The sequence below is a fragment of the Sinocyclocheilus anshuiensis genome, unplaced genomic scaffold (genome assembly GCF_001515605.1).
Source record: "Sinocyclocheilus anshuiensis isolate Anshui unplaced genomic scaffold, SAMN03320099.WGS_v1.1 scaffold53, whole genome shotgun sequence".
In the NCBI taxonomy this organism is placed as follows: domain Eukaryota; kingdom Metazoa; phylum Chordata; class Actinopteri; order Cypriniformes; family Cyprinidae; genus Sinocyclocheilus; species Sinocyclocheilus anshuiensis.
The window spans coordinates 166010-172537 of NW_015537934.1; the positions used below are offsets into that span (position 1 = coordinate 166010).

The following is a 6528-nucleotide window of genomic DNA, read 5'->3' on the forward strand; positions in this document are numbered from 1 at the left end:
TGAATCATTAATCATTAAATTCATTAATAAACATGAATTTATGGATTTAATTGCACTCATGCCACCTCTGATCCTCATTAAATGTCTGAAAATACACCTACAAGCCACTTTTGTGTTCTTCTGTGCTACCTCTGTACAAATTAATTTTAATACTGATTTCATTTGATTAGTAACTTATTCTTCTTATTCTACTTGTTCTTATTATATGGTTTTATCTAGAATTTTTAAAAAGCTTATAAATTATTATTTTTTTTTTATTTGACATAAAAGATTACATACTTTTAATAAAGATAGAAAAATGCCATTACAAAGGTAAAAACAAAATTCTACTGTAAATCACTTTAAGGAGTCAAATATCACCTCGTAATGGGAAGGCTATTTTTTTTATCAAATTTTGGTGCTCCTAAATTTTTGACTGTGCTCCTACATTTTTTAAGTTAGGAGCACAAGCGCTCCTAAAAAGAAAAATAAGCGTAGAGCCCTGCCTACTAAAGGGGTCAAAATAGAACTTTAATAAAATATAAAAGAAAATAAATAAATAGTAATTATATTATTTACAAATTACAATTGTAGCTCTAGACAGCTATCTATATGGCTATGATTTTATTAATACAGTTGTCTGATTGATTTTATAGTCTCAAGCATTTAGAAATCACGCAAAAGAAAATTAAGCAGTTTTACTACAAAAAAACCATGGTTAATTTTTGTAATGGTTGTGATGTCCACATGTTTTTGTTGAAGAAATTATAGAGGCTGTAGCATTTCTATTGCAAAAAGGTGGCCAAAAATTAAAGATTAAGTGGATATTTGAGTTAGCCTGAATGTTTGGTCAATATTAAACAAGGATTTGATCGTCCTGTAAGTGTAACAGCAGCAATTACCAGGCCTTTGGCGCCCTTTACAGGCATTTGTAATAATATGTAATGTACATAAATTGTTTATTTTGTATTACATTATGTATTTGAACAGTTATTCAATGAAACCATATAATTATTAACCAGTCATTATTGCCTCATTGTTTTTCTATAATGCATTTTAAGTAATTTGAAAGGCTATTGTCGGCTTAGGTCTGTTTTTATAACCACAAAAAAATGATCATCTTAATATCATCAACACCATGGTTAATTTGCGGTTACCATGGCTACAAGAACCATGATTTTTGGTTTTATTCGTATTAAAACCATGGCTAATTTTCATAAGGGAACATGAAAACTCAGAGCGAATATTAGATTCATTGGTGGTGGTGAAATTATTACCGACATTAAAACACGTTATTAACGTCAACAGCCCAAAAAAAAAAGTTTCACAGGATTATGAATGTGCCTGAAAGTGATGCACGGGCTTCGTTTTCACTTTTTTATTTTTTTATTTCATTTCATTATTTGGGACATGAAAATGCACCCCAGTGCATCCATTAAAGACCCACACAGGTACACACATGCTTGTGTGCAGCACTCGCACACACACAAAGAAGGCAGGGCATGATAACAGCTGTCTTTTATTCTGTCTTTTATTTTATATCTGGTAAGAGTTTGGATTATGTAAATGTGCACTACGCAACTTGTAGTGTGATACATATTTGGCGTAAGTGATGCATTATTGGTTAAGCATACAGAGCGGACAGAATGTGACGCAGTTTCCACCTGTGTAGCATCGCTAAGTGCAGGGCAAAAGTTAGGGAGTCAGAGGAGCAGAGAGGAGCAGCAGCCGCAGTGTATACAAGTCAAGCAGATGCAGCATCCAGTCAAGGTGTACGTCGAGCCACTCCTAGTCCAAGTCAAGCAGGCTTATTGAGTATGGACTCATTAACGAAAATAATGGAATCCATAAGCGAGAAGGAGAAAGAGGAGATGGATGAAATGGACAATCTTCTCAAGAAATTAGATCAGCTTAAGAAACGAAAGCACCGCCGAGACGAAATGATGGAACACATCAAATCATTCTTGAGGGAGGAACAGGAAAACGAGGACAATGAATGGGTACAGACATTTGCATCATCGCCACGATCTTCTCCTGCACCTTCTAGTCGATCAAGCCCTCCACCCTTACTCTCACGGGACACTGCTACACGTTGGGAAACAGGATGCTGTAAGCACATCAGTGAGACATGAGGAAAGGTCACATAGGACAGATGCGGTTCCTGAGGCGGAGGTGCAGAGTCGAAACCATGGATTTGCTCCAGTACAACCAAGTCATCCACGAACTACAGGTTTACTGTATTCCCTTATCTCCTCAGGCATGGCATCTCCTGTCTCGCATCTCTCACAACCACAACTATATGAGCCTGTCACATCTTATTCTCCCAGAATTCTGCCCAGTCAGGAACGAGCTGTAACTCATGACGCTGAACGATCATTCCAGCCTCTTAAGCAACAGCAGCTGATTTCGCCAGCACCTGTCTATCAGCATCTCATGGCATGGTTTAGTCCCTTCAGTGAGCACTGCAGCAGCTGCACCACAGCTGATGCCAGCCCAGCCTGCAGCTCCACCAGGTGGTAGTATACCTCAACAGACATTGTATAATCCCCCTAAACCTAAGATTCCCGACTTCACAAGTGACAGTGAAAGAGAATTTGCTAATATGAAGCTGGCATGGGACAATTTGCTTGAGCCTTACCCAGAGCTAACAGAGAAGTACAAATACCATGTACTACTGGAACATCTTAAACTGCCTGAAGCTCAAATGATAGGGCAGTCTTGCCGGCATCATCCATATCCGTATTCAGCAGCTATGCAAGCACTTCAGCTACAGTACGGTCAGCCACATCAGCTGGCTCAAAGTGAGATAGCAGCCATCCTTACATCACATGTAAAGCCCAATGATAGCCACAGCTTTCAGAGCTTTGCCTTGCTGGTTAATCTCCTGGTCAGTATGCTGCTGTCATTAGAGGGACCCAGAGGAATGGAACTTAACTGCTGTTCACACGTGGACCATCTACTTAGCAAGCTGCCAAAGTATCTTCTAGATGGCTTCATTGAGTTCCTTCAACAGCAGGGGAAGCTCAACTCCATAAGTCTTAACCCCTACAATCTGCAGGACTTTGCTGGATGGCTACAAGTCAAAGCACAGCAGCAGAGACTGTCTATTTGACTAGTGCAGCGCTACCAGCACGAGAGGCTTTCAGGTGTCGGGAAAGAGAAACCCTCAGCAAAACCAAAGGGGTCAAGTCTAGTTCTTTACCATGGTGCATCTCCAGTTGAGACTACACTCTCTACCCGTCCAAAAGACCCCAAGCAAAAGAAACCACTCAAGGTACACTGCCTCTTTTGCAACAGTAAAGAGCACTACATCACACGCTGTGACAACATCAAAGAGCAGTCAGTTGCAGATCTGCGAAAGTGGATTTCTGATGGGAAGCGATGCTGGCGATGTGCAAGACTACCTGAACCAGAGATGTGTAACCTCAAAAAGCCATGCAGTGACTGTGGTGGAATACACCTACAGGTGCTTCACCGTATAGCACGTGATTATCCAACAAACACAGCAAGTATGTCAGAGAGTCGTATCTACCTCACACCCACTAGTGCAACCTGCAGAGTATTTCTTAAAGTGGTACCAGTGTTGCTACACAGCAAATTCAAGTCAGTGGAGACTTACGCTGTACTGGACGATGGAGCGCAGCGAACCATGATCTTACCAATGGCCGTACAAATGCTTCAGTTGAGAGGTGAACCTGAAACACTGGCTCTGCACACAGTACGATCTGACATCACTCACCTTTCCGGGTCCAAGATTAACTTGCAAATCTCCCCAAAGAGTGAACCAAAGAGGCGCTTCCAAATACTTGGGGACTTGGGGTTTGGACTTAGTAGAGCAATCGTATCCAGTACAGAGACTTTAGAGACTGTACGCTCATCTCAGAGGGCTCCCGTTACAGTCCTTCCGCAATGTACGTCTACTGGTACTAATAGGATCAGACCATGTCCATCTTATCACAGCAGATAAGCCAGTCCATCAAGGAACCAAAGGTGGACCCGTTGCAGTGCACACTGCCCTTGGGTGGACCCTACAAGGGGCTGAGGAGAGCACCCCAAGCCACAACTCAGTGCATCAGTGTCTTTTCGTGTCGACTGCCTGTCCCAATGACTTGCTCTACCGTAATGTTGAGAAGTTATGGCAGCTTGACATCCTGCCTTATCGGAATGAGAAACTGGTGGTTCGATCCAGGGAAGATCAAGAAGCAATTAAACTTCTCGAATGCAGGGCACAGAGGATTCAGGTAGACTATGTTCAGCGTTATGCCACCCCCCTCCTGCGCAAACCTGGTGCTCCGAAACTCACAACCACAATTCAGTCTGTCATGCCTAGTCTGAGGAGTACAGAGAGGAAACTTCAGAGAGACCCTGAAAAAGCTGCTGTCTACTCTGGTAAGATTAATAAGCTCATTAAGGCAGGCTATGTTTCTAAGCTTCAACCTGAAGAAGTCACCAAATCAGAGGAGGCCTGGTACATTCCCCATCACCTGGTGTGTCAACGATAAACCAAGATTGGTCTTCAATTGCTCATTCAGGTATCAAGGTCTGTCTTTGAATGATCAGCTTCTGCCAGGGCCTGCACTTGGCCCATCATTGTTGGGTGTTCTCTTGAGATTCCGTCAATACCACGTGGCTGTAAGTGCAGATATCCGTGGAATGTTCCATCAGGTCCGCTTGCTGCCTGAGGACAGACCTCTTCTCCGCTTCATCTGGTGAGATCTGCACTATGAGAACTGTCCAGATGTCTATGGATGGGAAGTCTTGCCGTTTGGTACAACCAGCAGCCCGTGTTGTGCCATTTTTGCTGTGCAACAACATGCTCGCAATAACCAAGAGAGTTACCCAGGTGCTTTACAGGTAGTGCAGCAGAGTTTTTATGTGGACAACTATCTGGCAAGCTTTCCAACCACATCTGAAGCCAAGCTAACAGTTGATCAACTGCGCAGTCTGCTAGCTACGGGTGGTTTTGACCTTAGACAATGGGCTAGCAACCAGCCATCAGTGATCTCTCATCTACCCACAGAAGCAAGGTCTTCAGCTGCAGAACAATGGCTTGAACAGAACAGGACTGATCCAATGGAGCCAACTTTGGGTCTCAGGTGGAATTGTGCTGCTGATACACTAGGATACCAATGTCGCCCCATCGAACATGTCACACTAACAATGAGAACAGCCTATCAAGTGCTAGCAATGCAGTATGACCCATTGGGGTTCATTGTGCCTTTCACCACACGGGCAAAAGTGCTCATTCAACAACTATGGTCCAAAAGAAGAGATTGGGATGACCCGAATCTGCCACAAGATCTTTACGCTGCCTGGGACAGATGGGAAAGTGAGTTAAAGTATCTCAGCACCATAACAATTCCTCGCTGTTACTCATCAGTTCCCAATGATGTACAACGGAAATACGACCTCCATGTGTTTTGCGACGCATCAGAACAAGCATATGGAGCTGTGGCTTACTTGGTAGAGTACGCACAACAAGATCTTTACGCTGCCTGGGACAGATGGGAAAGTGAGTTAAAGTATCTCAGCACCATAACAATTCCTCGCTGTTACTCATCAGTTCCCAGTGATGTACAACGGAAATACGACCTCCATGTGTTTTGCGACGCATCAGAACGAGCATATGGGGCTGTGGCTTACTTGGTAGAGTACACACAAGATGCCGTTCATACCACTTTCGTTATGGCTAGATCACGAGTTGCTCCCAGGAGGCAACAGTCCATGCCTCGCTTGGAGCTCTGCACAGCATTAGCAGGAGCCCAGCTAGCGAAGCTTCTGATAGATGAGATCACTCTCACAATTCAGCAGACAATTTTGTGGACAGATTCTACAACTGTGCTGGAGTGGCTTCAGTCCGACTCTTGTAGGTTCAAAGTCTTTGTTGGAACACGAGTCTCAGAAATCCAGGAGTTGACAGAGCACAGTACTTGGCGGTATGTGGACACACAGCAAAACCCAGCGGATGATATCACCAGAGGTAAACCTCTCTCAAGTTTTACTGTGCCTGGGCGCTGGAGTCAGGGACCATCGTTTCTAAAACTGAGTTCTGAGCACTGGCCAAAGACAGCTGAACCGGCAAGGTCAGAAGAGTTACCTGAACTGAAAGGTATCACTATCTGCTGCCTAACCTGTGTGGAACCAGATCATACCCTTCCTGATGCCAGTCAGTTTAGCACATGGAAAGAGTTAGTGGAAGCAACGCAGCAGGTATGACAACAAGTGACAGATGATTCAGCAAACACTCAGCTCATTGATCCACGTGAAGCAGAGTTGATCCTACTAGGGAAGCGTCAGGCTCAAAGCTTCCCGGAGGAGACAACAGCCCTCAAAACACACAAACCTATACCAAACCACAGCCGACTAATATGTCTTGCGCCAGAGTGGGATCCAGTAACTAATGTAATCAGAGTTGGAGGACGATTACGGAGACTGGAAAGCCCAAATGTTGAACAGATTCACCCTATCGTGCTAGATTTGCGGCAACCAGCAACAAAGCTTCTCATTAAAGACTTTGACGAACGCTTATTGCACCCAGGTACAGAAAGA

General features: G+C 43.7%; 1 protein-coding gene across 17 annotated transcripts in view; it reads right to left on the reverse strand.

Moving 5' to 3' along the window:
• LOC107658398 (WAP four-disulfide core domain protein 5-like) overlaps nt 1-6528 on the reverse strand; it is a 56352-nt gene that overhangs the window by 43681 nt on the left and 6143 nt on the right. The gene's annotated exons all lie outside the window — the stretch shown is intronic.